This window comes from Astatotilapia calliptera, chromosome 6, assembly GCF_900246225.1.
Source record: "Astatotilapia calliptera chromosome 6, fAstCal1.2, whole genome shotgun sequence".
NCBI lineage: Eukaryota > Metazoa > Chordata > Actinopteri > Cichliformes > Cichlidae > Astatotilapia > Astatotilapia calliptera.
Genome location: NC_039307.1, coordinates 9,268,975 through 9,287,920, shown reverse-complemented (window position 1 = coordinate 9,287,920; position 18,946 = coordinate 9,268,975).

The window sequence follows — 18,946 nt, the reverse complement described above, 5'->3', positions numbered from 1 at the left end:
CTCTCCTACACAACAAAGCCACGCTCACTGCGTAATTAATTGCAACAAATTACCTCTTCCTCTCCCTGTCGGCCCCCACCTCGCTTTTTTACGGCACTGACAAGAGCGCACGCTCCTGCGCACGTGTGTGTGCAGATGTGTATGCGCACGCAGCGCACAATCTACTGCGCGCTATGGCACCGGTACGTAGACTCGCACACAAGCGCACACACGTACACACTCGGCCTGCACCCTTCATAAGTGCTTTAATGTGGCTTATTGCAGTGTGCGGTCCCCTTAGCCGTGGAAATATTCGCTTGACGGATGTGCTTTGTCGCCGGCGCTCCCCGGCGGAGGGCGGCTGTCAGGGAGGAGATGATAACATTAACAGGGAGGCAAGGCGATGACAAATGCCTGTTATCAGCGAACGAGGCCGGTGACAAATCGAACGGCAGCGCCCAAGCAGCCCCGGCGCGGCGTAATAAAAAAGAAGATGGATGGCACACCCAGGCAGGGCCCGCGTTAATGCGATTTCCACTGCTCTCCCTGACTCCCAATTAAGGCTGGGGGTGGTGGTGGTGGTAGAGCGCGGGAGAGAGGAGACAGAGACTGTGCGCCTCGTGAGTGTGAGGAAGGAGGGAAGCTAAAGATGGGAGGAGGGAAGACTGCAATGGAGATGAGAAGAAGTTAAAAAAAAACAGTGGGGATGGGTAGAACTGACAGGAAGGAGAAATTCTGCAGACATATAAAGAGGATAGCTGTCACTAAGGATGGGGTGAGGGACAGGAACAAAGTGGAAGAATAACAACACAACATGCAGCATTAATTGCCTGCAGACCCCATCTGCTCCCTCTCATCTTCTTCTCCTCGATTTTATTCACATCTCAATCAGGGCCGTGTCTCACAGGTACAGCGTTGTTTTGTGTCTTTGCAGCCAGGTGGAACATCATTAGAGTTTTTCTAACAGCGACAGTAATGAACATAACCCGACACAGCATTAGAATAAAAAATAACTGGATAAATTCTCGCTTTAACCTCCTATCAGGGGCACCGCATGCTCCCGTGGTTTCCTGTTGGCCCAGGATTCAAGGGCTGCACCCTAAATCAGTGCTTATAAAAACAGAACTGACAGACAGCCCATGGCGTATAAGCAGACAGAGCTATACAGATGAGCTACGACTCTGTCCAGGATGACTGTTCCAACTCATCCTGTCCAAGGACCCAGATGTTATCTCTTTACTAAAAGGATCAGCTCAGGATATTGAGAAATTGCTTCAGGATAAGGGGGCATCTGTGCCCGAATACCCAAGGGCTGCTGTTTTGTCACTCTGACAGTGTTTTATAAAAGGCTGAGGAAGCTCAGAAGGCTGCAGAAACAAGCCTCATATATCTCCCGCTATTACACCCAGGCTAGAAAGAGAGGGCTGAAATGACAATGAAATATAGCCTTGGCTCAAAGGGAGAAAAAGAACAGGGTCTAAAGAGGGACAGCTGAGTCTCCCCAGGAGCCTGAAAGGGGCTGTGCTCCAAATCAGAGACAGATGCACAGCAGTCAGACACCAACCCTGTGCTATACTGCAAGTGCACAGAGGTGAAAAGGAGACGATATGTGGTTCAGAGAGGGAGGTCCTCAGAGAGAGCAGCCTCTCGGTGCCTTTGCTGATATTAGTCTGAAAGAACAAGGAAGGAAATTAGAGCCCTGCAGGAGGAACAGAGAGGGAGAGGTGTGCTGGGGAGCTAAAAGTCCAAACTCGGCAAGGACCCTTGCATCATTAAGTTGTCAAGTGGATGGGAGGCCCCGAAATATGACTTGGAGTTATTGCTGGGGCCGGGCCTGATGATATAAGAATTACAGTACATGGATCATGGCCGGATCGATAGGTAGACAAAGTCATTATAGAGGGGCTAGAGTTCAATGCCTCCCTGGGGCTGCAAGCTGGGACATATTTATCACTATGGCAATGTGTAGCACACACAACACACAGGTGGGTAGCTGTGTAGTTATATTTTGCTTGTTGCTCTTATTTCCAAGGCTATCTGTTCCAGCTGTATTGATTGTTTAAGTTTTATGTGGGTGCAGGCATCTCTGCATGAGTTTCTCGACCTGGTATCTGTCTACGTTTGTCAACCTATTTTCTTCCTGTGAGGAGTACCGACGCATGTGTGTTTACAGGTAAGCTAGATATCTTGGTGCTTGCACATCACTCAGCGGTGAGCATTTGTCCTTCCTCGCTCTCTGTCTTTGGATAGGGAGCACGGGCAGGCCAGCATCGATCCTCGCTTTGCCGAGAGAAATTAGGCATGAAATTAAAGCTCCCATCAAAGGCCAGAGCTGGCATTGTCACCTGATCTAGCACTATTTATACTCCCAGGAGATTTTGATGATGTCTCTATCACACTGATGATAACAGGACAGAGAGTAGAGAGAGAGAGAGAGAAAGAAAGAGAGGTGGAGCCACAGATAGAGAGTTTCTCCCCTCCATCCACGGTGCCACTGACCCACCATCATTTATACTGCCAGTGCTCAAGTGCAAGGTTAGCACCAACCTGAGCCTCCATAAATCACTGCTCTGCTGGACGGAGAGAGGCCGGGGTCAACGCCTCTCAGAGCCAACCTCTGCAGATGACAGAGTATTTATAGATCAGGAAGGAGAAAGGCAGGGAGGAAAGAAGAGGCAGGATGTGTGTCTAAGTGGCATGTGAGGAAGTGTGTGCACACAAATTCAGATGTGATAGTAATTATACATCTGATATGAGTAAACTCTTGCTGTTCTCTTGAGAACAGAGCCATGTAGTCATTGTGTGCACAGCCGACATGGAGTTGTGACAAACGCAGGAGACTGTAGGGGGAGCCCATTAACCACAAATCAGACCCCATGTTTCGACTTTTCAGCTTTCTTTATAAAAGCACATACTTCAACTTTAATTAAATAAAAACATAAAGTTTTTATGCCATCTACCATAAAAGACCAAAATTTGGGGGTAAAGAGCCTACATACAAGTCACTGACACATAGATGACTCTATCTGTAATACACAATTTTAAAGTCACATATTTCCCAGTCAGACTCTGCTGAGCGGAGTCCCCGCCAAGTGCAGTGTTTTGACAACGGTACAGCAGGTCCAGCATGGTGCTCTAATGACCAGTGGCCAAAGATTGTCCTGGCTAAACACTGGTTATGGTCAGCCACAAGATGACTGGGTGTCCCAGTGTCGAACTCATTTCTGCTGCTGCAGGGTTTCATGCACGGCGTCCATCTCTCCAGCAAAAATAAACCTTGGCACAATGCCAGATTTTGAAGAAAGAAAAACGTTTTTCAGCATCAACCAATCCTGTCGCTGCCCTGATGATTTAAGTGTTTACTTTTAATTCTGGAAACTACTGAATCCCTGAAAACCCATAATACAAAATTCAAATGTTGTGTGTGTGTGCGCGTGTGAACAGTCGTAGTCTGAAGGTCAAAGCAAAGCGCATGTGATTGGTTCAACTCCAAACGGGCTGGAAAATTTGCAAAGACGTGCATGAGTAACTTTGCCTTTGGCTGGAATCTGCTGCTTTTCAGTCATTAACAATATGATGCTGCGTTTGTGCATACAAGTGGACAGCAAGCACACAACATTTTCAAACCATGAACTGAGCCTGTATATGATGTCTTTGATGTTCGGGTTTCACCTCCATGGTGTGACAAATAGTAATTAAAGCAATTAAAGTTGTCTCCTGATACAAAATTAATAATTTCCATCTAAATTTCTGTTTGATAAACTTCGGTCCTAGTAACCGTACGGGGTTTGGGTTAGGTAAATGTTGGTACCTGAATTATTGAGTTGATTAGTTGACAAACATAACATTTAGCAACAATAATTTTATTAATTAAAAAAGCTTGATATATTTAGTTTTACCTTGTTTTGTTTTGCTTTTGCCTTTCTTTTTTCTTTTTTGTGGCGCAAATGTATACAAGTACTGAGGGGAAGTGCAGGTGAAGAGGAAAATTTTGAATCAATAAAGTTTCAAGCACGGGGTAGGGATTAATAAATATATGCGTACTTCTTCCTATCACACATTCATATGTACGTGTACATGTATATGCAGGTATCCGTATATATGTGTGTTATTGGTGTGTTTGCTTTATATGTCTGAAATAAAAGGTTATCATCATCATCAATAAAGTTGAAGTTTTACTGTTTCTTTTGTATATTAAAATTTTAGCATTTACTTTTAACGATGTTTTGGACTAGTTACCTTAGCAACATATCTTCCTTAATGAATTAGGAGACTCAAGAAGCCCATAGTGTCCTATTTTAGAAGTCAAACTAGCGGTCAGAATAAGCTTTTAAAAATAGCAGTTGTTTTCTTTCTAGTGTTCCACCACTTTCCCTGGATAAAGTTAAATTTTCTAGATGTTGTAATCTTATATGTCAGAAACAGGACTCGTGTCAGTTGTATAGTTTGGATGATAAGGTAATTTCACTGAGAAAACTCATGTGGCGAGGATAAGCGGTAAGTTCATCTGTGGCAGGTTTTCTGTGCATTAGCTTTGTTATTGTACTGAATTGACTTTCACAATCACGAGACATCCCTCTACCCCCTCCCACCCATCTCCCGTTACAGTCTCCCCACCAGAGCAGCCCCTCCTCGGGACATGAAGGTCAGCGTGGCAGATAGGAGGGGTGTTTGATCGATAAGCACCACCCTCCCCTCGGCTCACTGACAGCTCCTGTCAAGTATCCAGCAGGACTCCTATCAAATGGATCAACCCTTAAACCCCAACCCACCACCAAGACCTCCCCAGTCCTCACTTTAAAAGAGAACTGTCACTAACTGCAACTGTCACATACCAGTCAGGTGTTTTCAACGCACTGATAATGTGCCAGGGAATGTCACCAGGGCTGAAAGTGTTTGTGTGTCGGAAGGAGAGCTGTTGAAAGTTTGCTGGTATTGTGTGAGATGTGTGTTTGCCCTCTGTGACCCAGCTTGCTCCTTATCATTTCAGATATCGGATTCAGCTGCAAGCCTTGATTGATTTTACAGTCAACCAAATCACAATGGAATAAAATAATAACATGACTTATGAGGCTGGAAAACTATACTCCCTCCCCCCTTTTTTAAAGGACTGGAAGAGATCTGGTGCTTACTGTGTGTCACCAAAGGAGAGGCGCTCCTCAGTGACCCACATCACAGATGTTAGTGGTGGAAGAGACCTTTGTGTGAAGTCTGAGAAAACTGTGTTTGTGTGTCCTACACCCACCATAAGGCCTGCATTCTTAGGTGCTTAACACATTGACGACTATGTCCTTAAACTGCGATGCAGTAAAGCGGGCTGTAGGTTCACAGTGTATGTGTGTTTGTGTGTCTTAGAGGTGGGGGTTGGGGGGGTTTAGGGTGACAAGGAGATAGTGTCGCTGATTGACACGTGAAGAGCAACTAAAAAAAATGCTCCCCTTTGGAATGCAACAATCTCCCAGCGTTCCATGTTGCTCTGTGTCCAACAGTGAATTGTTAAAAGCATTCCTGGCAGTTAAGGAGAGGGTGAAAAGAGTGTGAAAGGCGATGTTCTCGTGCTAAAAGAGGAGTTTGTTTACTCCTAAAGTGGATGAACCTTATCCTATCAGGCCTGCAACATAATAACATACAAAAGATAATGACAGAGAACAAGAAAGTGACACATTTCGTAAAGATTTTCCATTTTCTTTCAGAGCGTCTTTGTGATCTTGCTGTGTCACTGACATTTCAAAGCAGCTAAACATTTAGGAGATACATTTAAAAGCAGCTTGGTGGTCTCCTAGTTCCTACCATCACAAACAGTCCCCCCTCCCACCCCCCAAATCATCCTTAACCCACCCACTGAGCCTGACAAGGTGGTGGTCGCACTATGAGGAGAGATCCTTCTGGAGCAACAGGTTAAACCGACCACACGACGGGGGCAAAAGGCCCCTGCTTACAAGGTCTAATTGTTTCCACAGGTTGCAGACTACAGAGGAAAGAGGGGGACGGGGGGGGGATGCAAATGGTAAAGCGGGGTGTAGCAGACAGAAATAGAAAATGAGATGAAGGGATGGAAAAAAACAAAACAAAAAAAGGTGAAATAAGAACAAAAGAAGAGGAGCAGAGGGGTCGCTTTCCATGATGCAGTTTTACAGGGACTTTTACTGCTGTGCTGAGACAGCGAGAAATGGCAGATCACTGCTTCCAAGCCCAGGTGTGTCACTAAAATACCGGTCACATCACAAAGTATTTTAGACTGATCTCTTTAACATGGATGAACAGCACCAACATTAGATAATTAGCACTAAATACAGCTCAGCACCAAAAGTAATGCATCTAGGCTCCAACAACAAGCTTCAGACAGCAAATAGGGAGTTTTATGAATGGTGATGTTATGCTGAGAGTCTACAGGTAGCTGCCCAGTGGGCAAGGAGCTGATGAAGTGCTTAGACAGTGGGGGCAGCAGGTAGCAGACTAACTTTCAGACATGAAGCAAAAACATGATCCTAATGCTTAACATTTATTAAAAGTGCAAGTGATTGTGTCATGTGAGTGTGACAGTAGAATCAACGTGGGCAGCCTAAATGAGCGTGCAGGACTTTCATCATTACTGGATTTTGACATGATGGTAAAACTGTGCTGCAGAATCACTTGTTATTACAGGTCATTTCTAAAGACGCAGTATAGAAAAGATACAACATAGTACAAAATTAAGACACAAAATCAGCTGGCAAAATGTCATGGCAACCCTGTGATAGCAGCAACAAGTAGCATCTATTTTGATCAAACTTTATTTAAATAGGAAGTAAAACACTTGGGGTTAAGAATGTCTTTATGAAAGCATCCAAGAAAGCCAGGGTTAACTTTTCATGTTTTTCGACTGTGGGAAAAACCAGAGCTCCCAGAAATAACTCGTGCAAGCACAGAAGAACATGAAAACTCCGCATACTGGTCCAGGTTTAACCCAGTGTGTGCTTGTTGTTAGGTAGTACTTCTAACCACTGTGTTGCATACTGGTGCCAGCATTGAAGACTACAATCATAACCACATGAGACTGGCCTCAAAGGTGAGTCAGTCCCAAAGGTGTTAAACCCCATGGTATTAAAAAGGTTGACATTACAACAGAAATAAACATACCTGACATGGTTTGGTCAAACTACTTTTACCTCTTTTCAAAAATACACTAAGTGGTTTAAATCATGCGTTACTACAGGCATGACCACTTTGAGTGATCTTGTTCACTTATTAAAATGTAGGTTATGTATAGGAGTCTGAGGAGTTGACAATTCAGTTTCAATGACAGGTGACGTTATTTCTGGATTTTTTTTTTTTTAAATTACTATCAAAATTTAGGATCCCATTTAGTATCACAGTGAAGTACAGATGAATCTCACTAAGCCTGCGTTGTCACTGACTGTTAACACCCCAGGACTACCCCCTCATCCGAAAATGTCAAAATGCTGATCTGAAGGCTTCAAAACAGCAGTCCTCTGTCAAATAGGTAACTGAACAATGCATCAATAACTCTTTCTTCTTAATATAATCTATGATCTAAATCAGATAGATGTGTAAAAGAGAAGCTGAACTCAGCGGAACTGGCATTTTGCTCTAGTGGAGGCTAACTGTAATTGTATGACTGACATTAGTTATGACAGAGATGCATGCTGTCCAGTTACAGTTGGTGAAGGGATTAGATTTATCCTACCTTGCACCCTAATTAGGATGATTTATTTCCCGTGTTTTTATGACAACTGGACCTTTTGATTAAAGTACTTCAAATGTATATTAGCTTGGTGAACATCTCTATGTTGGGCTTTCTGTGCATGTTTGTGACTTATTATTTTAACGGTACAAAATGGTTAAAAAAAAAACCAAAAAACCATTATAACCTGCAGAAGTCATCATAATAGGATATATTTGTAGAATACGAAAGCCCCTAATGCGAGGCACATTTATGAGCTTTTCATTTCTTGTGTTGGTGTTTCTTTGTTAGCTTTATATTATCTGTTAATTTATAGTGCAGTCTGTCTAATGTAATGAACACATCATCTCTACAGCCACAAACCACATACAAAGCCCCAAACCGCTGCCATCGGGAAGTAAAATCTGGAACTGTTCAGCAGATGAAGGAGTGACTTTGTGAGTCCTCTGAGTATTTATTTCTTTTTATACCTCCACAAGCTTTAGTCTGTATTATTGGTAGTTATGGGGCAGAAAATGGTATTCCCAGAGAAATCACCTTGGGTGCTGTCACACTGCAGGAAATCTTACAAGTCATTTAATCTAGTTAGGACTCTTAAAACATTGTTTTTCTTTAAAAAGAAAGTTTAAAAATGTTTTCCAGTGGGGAGAAGTAATGCGACATATTTTTTGCGCAATAGAAAATACCTGCAGATTTCCCAGTGACTATGTTTAAGGGTTTCCTTAAAAAAATTTATTTCTTTGACACTATTGGACTAAACTGCCTTGTTTTAAACTGAACTGACAAATAAGTGTCTTTGTAGTGAAATACATTTCCTCCATTGCACCTTGACACCTTTACCTTCTTTCATACTTTGTTCCTTTTATGGAGCAAGTACAATTTTACATCTCCATGACATCTGTCCTAGACTGTCTAGACCATAGTAATAACACATATAAATTCCTAAAGTGAGTGGCATTCCCATTTGATGTAAAGTGATCTGCTGTGTGCTTGCCAGGACTGAGTGAACAAGATCACTGACACTATTCCTGTTATACAATTTATTTGAAGGAGTCACTAAGTTTTAATGTAAATCCCTGAGCTTTTGTGCACGATACTCCAGCTGTAAAAAAACAGAGTGTAAGGTATAACCAACGATGAAGGTCCTGAAAATCAGATCCACTTCCCATCGACTGAGAAGAAATTCAAGCTTCAGTGTGAAAGTTTGTTATCTCAAATGCTACACACACACACACACACAGAGCCAGTTACAGTACAGCTGTCATGATTAAACTGTTATGGCCCAGATGTATCGAAGGGTATGATTTACAGATGTCCAATGACATGTTCATAGATGTGTTATGAATGTGTCAAATATCTAGTAAACTTGAGTCTTTACCACATCTTTAAAATTGAAAAGAACTTGAAATAATGTCAAATCTGGGTTCTCTACCATGTGGCAAGGCTTTAAATGGGTTATTGGAGTCATCTGTTGGGAAAATTTGGTTAGCTGGGTCCAGCTTAGAGAAAAAACAAGGGGAACAGCTTACCTAGTTCTCTGTGAAGGTTCAGTCACTGACAAAATGAGTGTTTTTAGTGATTTAATCACAATATGTTGTTTTCAAAGTCATTTCTTTCTATTGGAATCATAGAGGTGGCAGTGAGGGAATCTGGACAGGGCCAAACGTGTGGTTTCCCCCATTAACTGAAGCTAATTCACTCTTGGTGGTGCCTTCAAATGTATGTTTTCATTTAATTAATTTAATTCAGTTATGACAAAAGTAATGTTTATCCTACTAATGTCAAATTATTACTCTCATATTTAAATTGGTCTATCAAACGTTGTATTATTTTATTTTATTTTTAGGTTTAATGTCTAAGCTGTTATTGACATGTTTTGAGATTAGATTTGTTGCACCCACTGGTGAAAAGCAAACTATTCTGCAGACAGCAAGCAACAGTCCAACCCTTAACAGGGATTCAAGTTTGTGAAGATGTTCTGTAACAGGACCTCCGTGCATTATCATCACCAGCATTTGCTGAAGGAATGAGATATTTATTAACGTTAAGATGAAAAACATGCTGAATTTAATGTTGGCCGTCATTAATTTAAACATTTCCAAATGATCTTTGTTGCAGGCCGCCGAGCCTGATCATCGCTTTGACTGGAATCTTTCAAGTGTTTTGTGGGAGCCAAAGGGTTAAGACCTCAGTTGCAAGAGATACGGGCTGAGAGCAGCCCATGAATCCTGCAGTCTCTGCAGGCACAGCATGGTAAAATAATTAAGCTTGCCTTTGAAGGGGACTAAACAAACACAACAGCACTCAACACCAGCCATGTCCACTCTCTTTCCTTTCTGCCTCCTCGGTCTTCTCTTCTCTGCTTTCTCACTCTGCTACCTGCCATACACCATACGTAGCCCCTCATGATGACCAGTTACCCTTCCCGCCCATATTTCTAATCCTTTCATCTTCCTTGTCATTTTGTGGTCTCTCTCTCTTTATCTTTCTCCCGCTCTCTGTGGAGATTCTCCTGGGGAAGAAGGGTGGAAAGTAGGAAAGAGAGAGTAGGGCCAGGTAATTCACAGGTCAGCTTTTTACATCTCCTAGAGTTGGCTTTACACTGTGAGGAAACAATGCTGCTGGAATACTTAACTAGTAATTCATAAATGTTATAACATTTAAGTCCCTTCTATTAAGTGGCCTTTATAACAATTGACAATAATGAATGGAAAGTGGCTTTTCCTGGCAACAACTTTATTTGAACTGATAATTTTTATTTTTTTTTTATTTTTTTTGCACAAGTTGCTGACTCTTGCTACACATTCAAACATCTTCATGTGTAGCACATTCAATGGTGTGTAGAATTTTATCAATATTTCTCTAAAAAACAGCAAAACCGCTGAAATGAGGTGTACGTGTACACTTATTTAAATGAATACTTTGACATTTTGAGCAATACAGGCTTTTGTTTTCTTGGCTCGAGTTAGATAATAGAAGTAATGCTGCAGTTGTGTTTGTATGGTAAATATGACGCTACAGTCATAGAAAACAGCAATCTTGGCTCTTTATCAGAACTGCTTACTGGCACCTCCACAACACTAATCAACACATGTGTTTAATCTAAACAAAAACCAAAGTGAAAAAGACTTCACTGGTTTTTTTTTAATGCTGAACCAACAACAGAAGTGAAACACAGACTTCCAGTTGACTCCTCAGTGCATGAAATAGTGCCTGTGCCTGCTATAAGCCAAATATATTGTACATCTATGGGTTATATGTGGTATTGACTGGAATGAATGTTAGTGATGTGACTGCAAAACCCCCACACAGCACATGGCTACTCAGTTACAAATTCACTGCCTCTGTGCCTCACCTCTCTTTTTCTCCCACACATCCTGCATACACACATCCTAAAACATTTAGATTACCATAACTACACACTTATGGCAATCTAAAGCAATTGAACCCAAGTCACAGCTCTGACCCTAGCAAGCATTGCTGCGTCCAGCACAAACAAATCAACTAATGCAGGTGGTGCACGGGGGGGCTGGTATGTAGAGAAAACTATCAATTGGGATTGGAAAGGCTAAAACAGAACCGTTATAAAACAGAGAAGCTATTTGAACAGCACCCCCGAGAATGGTAGGGATTCTCACCAATTGCTCATTTTTTTTATTATATCCCACCTCTTGGAGGAGTGCAAGGAATTTTAAAACCAGAATGGTGATCTCACCACAGAGTGGACTGATGGTGATGATGCATCAGGGACATTACGTTTAGCTCCAAAACTGCAGCTCTTGGTTTTTTGGTTTTCAGAAGCTGGGACAGAAAATCATTAATTCTAGAGATGGAAAATTAATCCTTTTGTCTTTCTTTCAAACATCAAAACAATTCAATGTGTGTTATTGTTACCAGTATCACTGGTGATTTACATAAACATCAGTGACCCGAATACAACTCTGAATCCAAACTCTAAACGTAGAAACAATTCACTGAACTAAACAACAATCCTAAACTGATTTTTTAAAATTAAAGTATGCATTTATATTTTGACTTAAGTTGTATGAAATGTGAAAGGGCATCTTATTCCAGTACCACCATCAGCACAATGTTAACACAAAACATTTAGCCTATTTCAGCTCATTGTTTTGATTCTCTGATAATGTTTTGTTGAGGCAGACATGTTTATAGGTCACTTTAGGTGTTCAAACCATTAACCAACCCTAAAATGTATTACTAGGACCTAAGCAGCTGGTTGCAATAAATAGTGAATCATGATATTATTTATTGTTTAATATCTCAAACTCAAATAAATACACATTCACATGCTACAGTTCGGTAAACAGCTGAAGAGAAAATCCCTCCTGGGGAAAACGTCCTGTCATGTGAGCACCGAGGTGATACCCCCACCTGTCCTGAATCAAGGAGCAAGGAAGGGAAGACTGAGCAAGATGCTGCAGAAATCACTGCAGTCAGGAAAAAGGATGTTTGGAGAAAGTCTCTTTCAGAAGCTGTTAAATCTTGTAGTTAATATAACGAACAAGGAGATAACCAGCTGTTGAAAGCCAACATACTTCAAGAATGTAAGGACTGGTTTGGCCCTCCAAGATTCCAGCTTGTTGTGATTTGGTGTTTTCTGCCTTTGATATGTTATCCAGTGGTGCAAGACAGATGTGTTTACCCTGAAAATATACTATGTTCCATGGATAATCCTGTGTACACCTAGGATGCTGAAAAGGATTGGGTGTGTCGACGTCCTGGGCGAGAGCGAAGCTGAAGAGCACAAGAGTGACAGTTTATTATGGCTGGTGATACAATTCTGCTGAACATCCCATGAAAATATGTGTTAAACAACATCCAGTAGTCTTCTTGAACTGCTCCTGAGCCCATGCAGTGAGTTCCATGAGAGAATCAAACCTGTTTTTAATACAGTGCCACCTGGGAGTTTGAAGATCACAGGCACCCAGTGTTGATTTTCAGACTTTTCCCTGACTGTTCAAAGTTCTCACAATTTCATGTTGAGGAACATTATTCTGAAATTGTTCCACAATTTGTGTTTTTTTGAAGCAAGCCACTGCCCGACTTTTTTTCTGAGAAACTCTGCCTCTCTAAGATGCTCTTTTCATATCCAATCATGTTACTGACCTGGTGCCAAATAAAAATATTAGTTGTGCAATATTCCTCCATCTGTTTCTTTTTAGTAAAACTTACTTTTCCAGTCTTTTGTTGACCCTGTCCCATCTTTTTGGAGATATATCACTGCTATCAATATCACTATGAACTAATATTTTTCATAAAATGGTAAAATGTCTTTAAGATTAGATTAGATAAGATAACCTTTATTAGTCCCACACGTGGGAAATTTGTTATGTTACAGCAGAAAGTGGACAATGCAAAGTTACATAGCAAAAATGAGAAAAACACTGGAATAGGAGAAGATAATAGTAAAACGAATAAGATACTGCACACAATAGAATAGAATAAAATAAAGTACTATATACATTAGAGTTAAAATAGAATACAAATACTATATACAACTGAGTATATATTGTATGTTCTATTGTGAATACAATAAGGGTTCATGAGATTTGCAAATCATAGCATTGTCTTTTTTATAATTATTATTATTATTGTAATTAGGTTTGTATATGACAGCAGGAAGAGGAAGAGCATTGGTGAATTAAGAAGAACAAGAGCAACATGGCGAGCTTCATTAGTATAAATATCAGCATGGTGGACCATGGAAGAGCCCATGGGCAAGGCTTAGTTTCTTTTCTTTTTATCAAGGTAGCATACAGCACACGCTTCAATCAAGTGAACCTGTAGCAGTGGATTGGAAGGGAGGAATACCAGCTCATCTGCAATAGTCCAAATCCAGGGCACAAGACTTTGGACTCCTTAAGATGCTACGGGTCACATGACAAGAGCCTAAAATTGGTCAAGATGGTGAAGTTCATCCTCCACTAGCAATTCAGTATATTCATTGTGTCAGACATGACAAGGGCAACACTGTCAGTAGCTTTACCGATGACAGAATCAAACTAGAACTGAAAGTCAGTCTCAGCAGGAAGCTCCGATTCCTGAAAAACTTCCATCCTAACATACGATCTGGTCCAGCAGTCTTAAAACCATTCTCTTCATCATTTAAGCTTAATGTTCCATTGAAGAGGCAGTAGACATTTTCTTCAAGAGGAAGATTTGAAGTATGCAGATATTTTTTTTAATACAAAGAAGCTGATTGGAGAACCCAGCACATGTTGGATGCTGCAGCTTTATGCATAAGCTGTTCAGCTCCTAAAAGACATGGGAGCAACAGAAGTAAACAGATGAAAGGGCTTGAAAGATTTGATTGAAGAGTCTGAAGAGAGTAGCATTCGCCTTTGAAAGGAAAGAAGTGTGAGAAGTAACTGGAAATCCAGAGACAGGGAGACCTGTCCTCCATTTCTTTGGCACCCAGAGATGATGCAAGGTTTAATCTTGAACCTGCACTGGACTCATGGGTACCAGAGAAGCTGGAGGTAATGCCCAAACAGGTTGACACCCATCTTTATAATTAGTCATTTATTTCTTACTGCTCAGTTTGACCCTGTACCCGCCCTTCATTGATGTTCAAGATTTCATCCTGTAACTATCTTTCTTGTAATGCAATTCAACGATTTAGTGGTAAAGCTGAGCGTATCAAACATATGACAGAAGATAAATATAATTAAGAATTTGTTCAGCTGTGGCAAAGACAATTTATAGCTGAAAAAAATGTTGTACAATAAGGCAGAGACAGAGAAAAAACAAGGAGGAGAAAGGTATAGAGAAAGAGGGATAGAGAAAAAGAGCAAGAGAAAGGCATTGGGAGGTATGACTCCCGGAGGACCATTGAATTTCTTTTCTTTCTTCTGTGCCTTTTTCATGGTCCTCTCACTCCCAGGTCTGCACAGCTGTTTCAGGGCTGGGGGCTTCTTTCTCCAGAGCCCAGATAAAAGAGCCGCCCTAAGCAGCCCTGCAGGTAGGTCTGTTAAAGCAATTGCTCTGGCTGTCCACTGCCCAGCGCATGAAATTTAAAAAAAAAAAAAAGGCAGAAAGAGCGAAAGAGAGAAAGAGGAGGGAGTTTAAAGGAGGGTGTAGAGGAGGTGAAAAAAGTGCATAAAACAGGGGGATTTTTAAAACGTTAAAGCGAAGGAGGAAAAAAGAAACACAGATGACAGATAAGGACTAAAGATGCAGATACAGAGATGAATGAATGCGAAGGAAACCAGAGAGGCAGAGGAGGATACCTGCCTGCGGCTACCACAGACTCCTCCACCGCCCCCTCGATAGGAGCCATGTCTGCTTTTATTGACTTTGTTAAACCGTTTTCAATGCTACTTCCTATGTGTTTACAAGACAGTAAATCACGCTCCATTCCGGGTGGGGGGTTATGGGGTGAAATACGGCAGAAACATCCAACTTGCTCGGGAAGGAAGACCGCTTTGACTGATCCAGAGACAACTTTCCAGCTTTCTGCCTTACTGCCAGCACTTCACACTACACACACACACACACACATCTTCCTGCACAGGGAACTGATGGGGATGACACCGTGGGGGCCATTGTTTTCACTGACAAGAGCAAAAAGTGTAATTTAAGACTTACTGGATGATAAAATTGTTGTTGAGACACTGACTACGTTTACAGAGCGAAATAGCAAAACAGAACTGCTGTACGCAACAGTTGTTAAAATCTTCAGCAGAGAGCTTTATTTAATAGTACTAGGAGCACCACTCAAAGTCGTTAAGCAAACACATTTGGGTTATGGCAAAACTGGGTCCTTTAATCACTTCTACACACTGGGGTCATTCCCAGACAGTCGTTTCATCCAGTTAAAAAGTCATTCAAGCTCTCCACTTCACTAAAACACAAGTAAGTACTTTGAACGTCATTGGATGGCTTGATTTTCCAAATTTTCTCGCTGTAACAATTTTCTCAGGCTTTGGCGTTTTGACACCCCCGCATGCACAGTCGCACACACACTCACCAAATCATGGCTGTGTAACTGAGCTGCTCTTTGTGGCTGAAAGGTAGACTGACACCCCCACCCCACCTTCACCCCACCCACATTACCTCATTTTAATGGTGCAATACAGCAGACGAGGGACAGTTAATGTCCCTCACACGCTGTCTTTCCATCACTAATAATTAATTTCTAAGATGATGATTAAAAAAATAAGACATGCTCCTGAAGAAACTGTACAGGATTTTTCAGTGCAGTAAGGTGACTAAAGGCGTTTAACCTCGACCCTGAAGCAAAACTTATGGGCATCCTTGAAATGTGTTGCAGACGAGATTGCCTGCATATGGAAGTTTTTGTGCAAAATAAACCGAATTATCAAATCAGTTGATTCCAGAAAAAAGAACTAAAAAAAACTCTTTAATTAAAATTAATTTGGTGGATTACTTTAATGAGGCTAAATAATAATAAATAAATGCTTCAAGGAGTTTATAGAGGTCACTAATAAGTGGTGTAGAAAACACTGATGATCCACCATAATGTAAGCACTCATTAAAAGTGAAAAAAATAAATAAATATTTGAATTTAAAAAATTGTAATAATCATTATGTTGGCTGTTATAAATGTAATTATTAATTATAATAAAACATTAAGTCTGTTTAATAAACCACAAACAAACAAGCATGAACAAAAGTCTGCATCTCCCCCGGTGGCTCACATCTCTCCATGTTAATTCCTCCATTGAGACAGAAGAAGGTGGAGGTGCATATCCAGATCCTTTTCTTTAAAACACAAGGCACTAGTCTTCAGGGAAGATAGCGCTCTTCTGGTCAGTCATAGGTATTTAAAATACTGCAACAATTTTGTGCACTTTACCCAATTAAAACTGAATATCAACTAAGGTAGCTCCTTGATTACTATGCAAAGCAGGGCCTTCTGAAATATTTTATTGTTTTATACACAAGTGAGCTGCTTTACCAGTACCACACGCTAACACCAATTAAATAGTATTTAAGCCCTGAATTACTGGTTCCACTGGTGGGTGTTTTAGAGCAAATTTTAGCAGCACTAAAATGCACTAAAGAAAAAAACATCAAGTTTGGTTGCAGTAGTAGTAGGTCTCCCCGTTATTCTATTACATCAACAGCAATAGTTCAAAAGCTTACTTACTTTTTCCACCCTGAGCTATGAATGATTACTTGCTGTTTATGTGTTACGACTTTATTTCGATTGTGTTAGTCTAAATTGTGGCTTCGATATGAAAACCCCCCCCCACATTTTTTAGCATTAAATACAGAAATATTCTTGTTTCTAAAAGATTGACAGACATGACAGGGATTTGCTTAAAACAAAAAGGAACTTATTAAGCTGTCATATTCAGTTAAATGTTCATCCAAAGTTAAACATCAGTAGACAAGTCAAATGCTTTAATTCATCATATGGCATTAATCCTTCTTGTCCTGCAGTGCCAGGAACAAATTGTAGCCTTCAGAGATGCGGTTGATGCGAGCCAGCATGCTCTCCAGCCAGTTCAAGGTAAGTTGCTGAGGCGGTGATGTGGTCACAGGCACATTATGTGGTCCAGGTTGTTGCAACAAAGCAGCAGTGCATAATTACAACAGGTGGTTGAAGAGTTTTTCTTCTAAAAAACCGCTGAGGTTTGGGGAGTGAGCAACACTGCGAGCAGATGACACTAAGTGAATCACAACATCTCACATTTTCTTTCCACCCAAACACACTCATACATGCTCATTGGCTCTGCTTTTTCTCTTCATCTATGGTGTCTACCTTTCCATTGGCTGGCCTTATGCAAGAGTGTGTATTTTTATGTCTTGCATTAGCTAGTGGGAATAATGCCTCTCACTGAATGGTAGTCTGCTCTGGGGCCTTTTCAGACATTCAGTCACTTCTCTTCTAAGAATAACCAATGCGCAGCTTTGCCAAAAGGTTCCTCTCCCTGACTTTTTTTCACAGCGTCCTGTGATTGGTGTCTTTGTACCTCACTCTCTGATACCAAGGCTTTGGATTAGCAAACTGTGATCCAAATGAGAAAAGCAGCATTGGGAGAAAAGGCAAAGGAGCAGGGATCTGGGGCAAAACTTGGACCTGTGTCAACTCTTCTCAAAATTATTAAGAGGCCAGAAAAGCTGCTCACTAGAGAATTTCAGGAGTGAGGCAGCAGACAGTTAGGTATGTAACAAAGCAGAATAAAAAATATAGCTTTTGATCAGGTTTCATGAGGAACCTTTCATGTTCAGTCTGGAGAATTTTAGCCAAAACTGCCTGACAGGTCACCTTAACCAAATGTCGTTTATAATTGCAGAGACGGAATTGTTTCTAAATTGTAAGTGGCTGTTGTAGACTGCTGTGAAATGTAAGAGATGTATGGACTTTACAGCACCAGACTGAGCACTGTGTTGCTGTAGGGGCAGATACTACACTAAGGACAAAGGTGTTGTGGTTGTTTAAAGGAGTAGTTAACACAAAAGTTTGATGTTTTTGAAAACATATTAACTTTTGTGCGAGTTAAATAAGAAGATTTATATTCAGATTGCAGTTGCATTGGGTTATCATAAAAACCTGAAACTGAGGGAATCTGACAGCCTGGTTGTGTCTACATCATGGAATATATTGATTATGACTTAGAAGTGTTGAAAATCAAAAACCTAAGATCAGTTTTTAAAAAAAGGTTTGAAAATGCAGAAATGTCAGACTTCTGCACTCAGTCCTTGGTTGGGACACCTTTGCCATGAATTACTGCATCAGTGCGGCGTGGCGAGGAGGCGATCGGCTTGTGGCACTGCTGAGGTGTTAGCAGCCTGGATTTTGGTGTTTTTGATCTTCCCCTTGACAATAGCCCAAAGATTCTCTTTGTTGTTCAGGTCAGGAGAGTTAGCTAGCCAATCAAACATTGTAATAACATGGTCAGCAAGCCATGTGGTAGTAGTTTTGGCACCATGGGCAGATGCTTAGTCCTGCTAGAAATCAGCGCCTCCATGAAGCTAGTTAGCAGATGGAAGCATAAAATCTCCTGGTACGTGACTGCACTGCCCTGTGACTTGATAAAACACACCAGCAAATAACATGGCACCCCAAACCATCACATACTCCGGGAACGTCACACTGGAGTTCAAACACCAAGCCTTTATCCAGACTGTAGGATCTTTATTTCCAAATGAAATGCAAAAAAACCCCAAAAAAACTTTGAGGCACTCATCCTTTTTATTTGCACATCTTTACATGCCACAATTTTCCTTTCCAGTCAACTTTCCATTAAAATGCTTCGATACTGCACTCTGCAAACAACCAGCCTTTTTAGC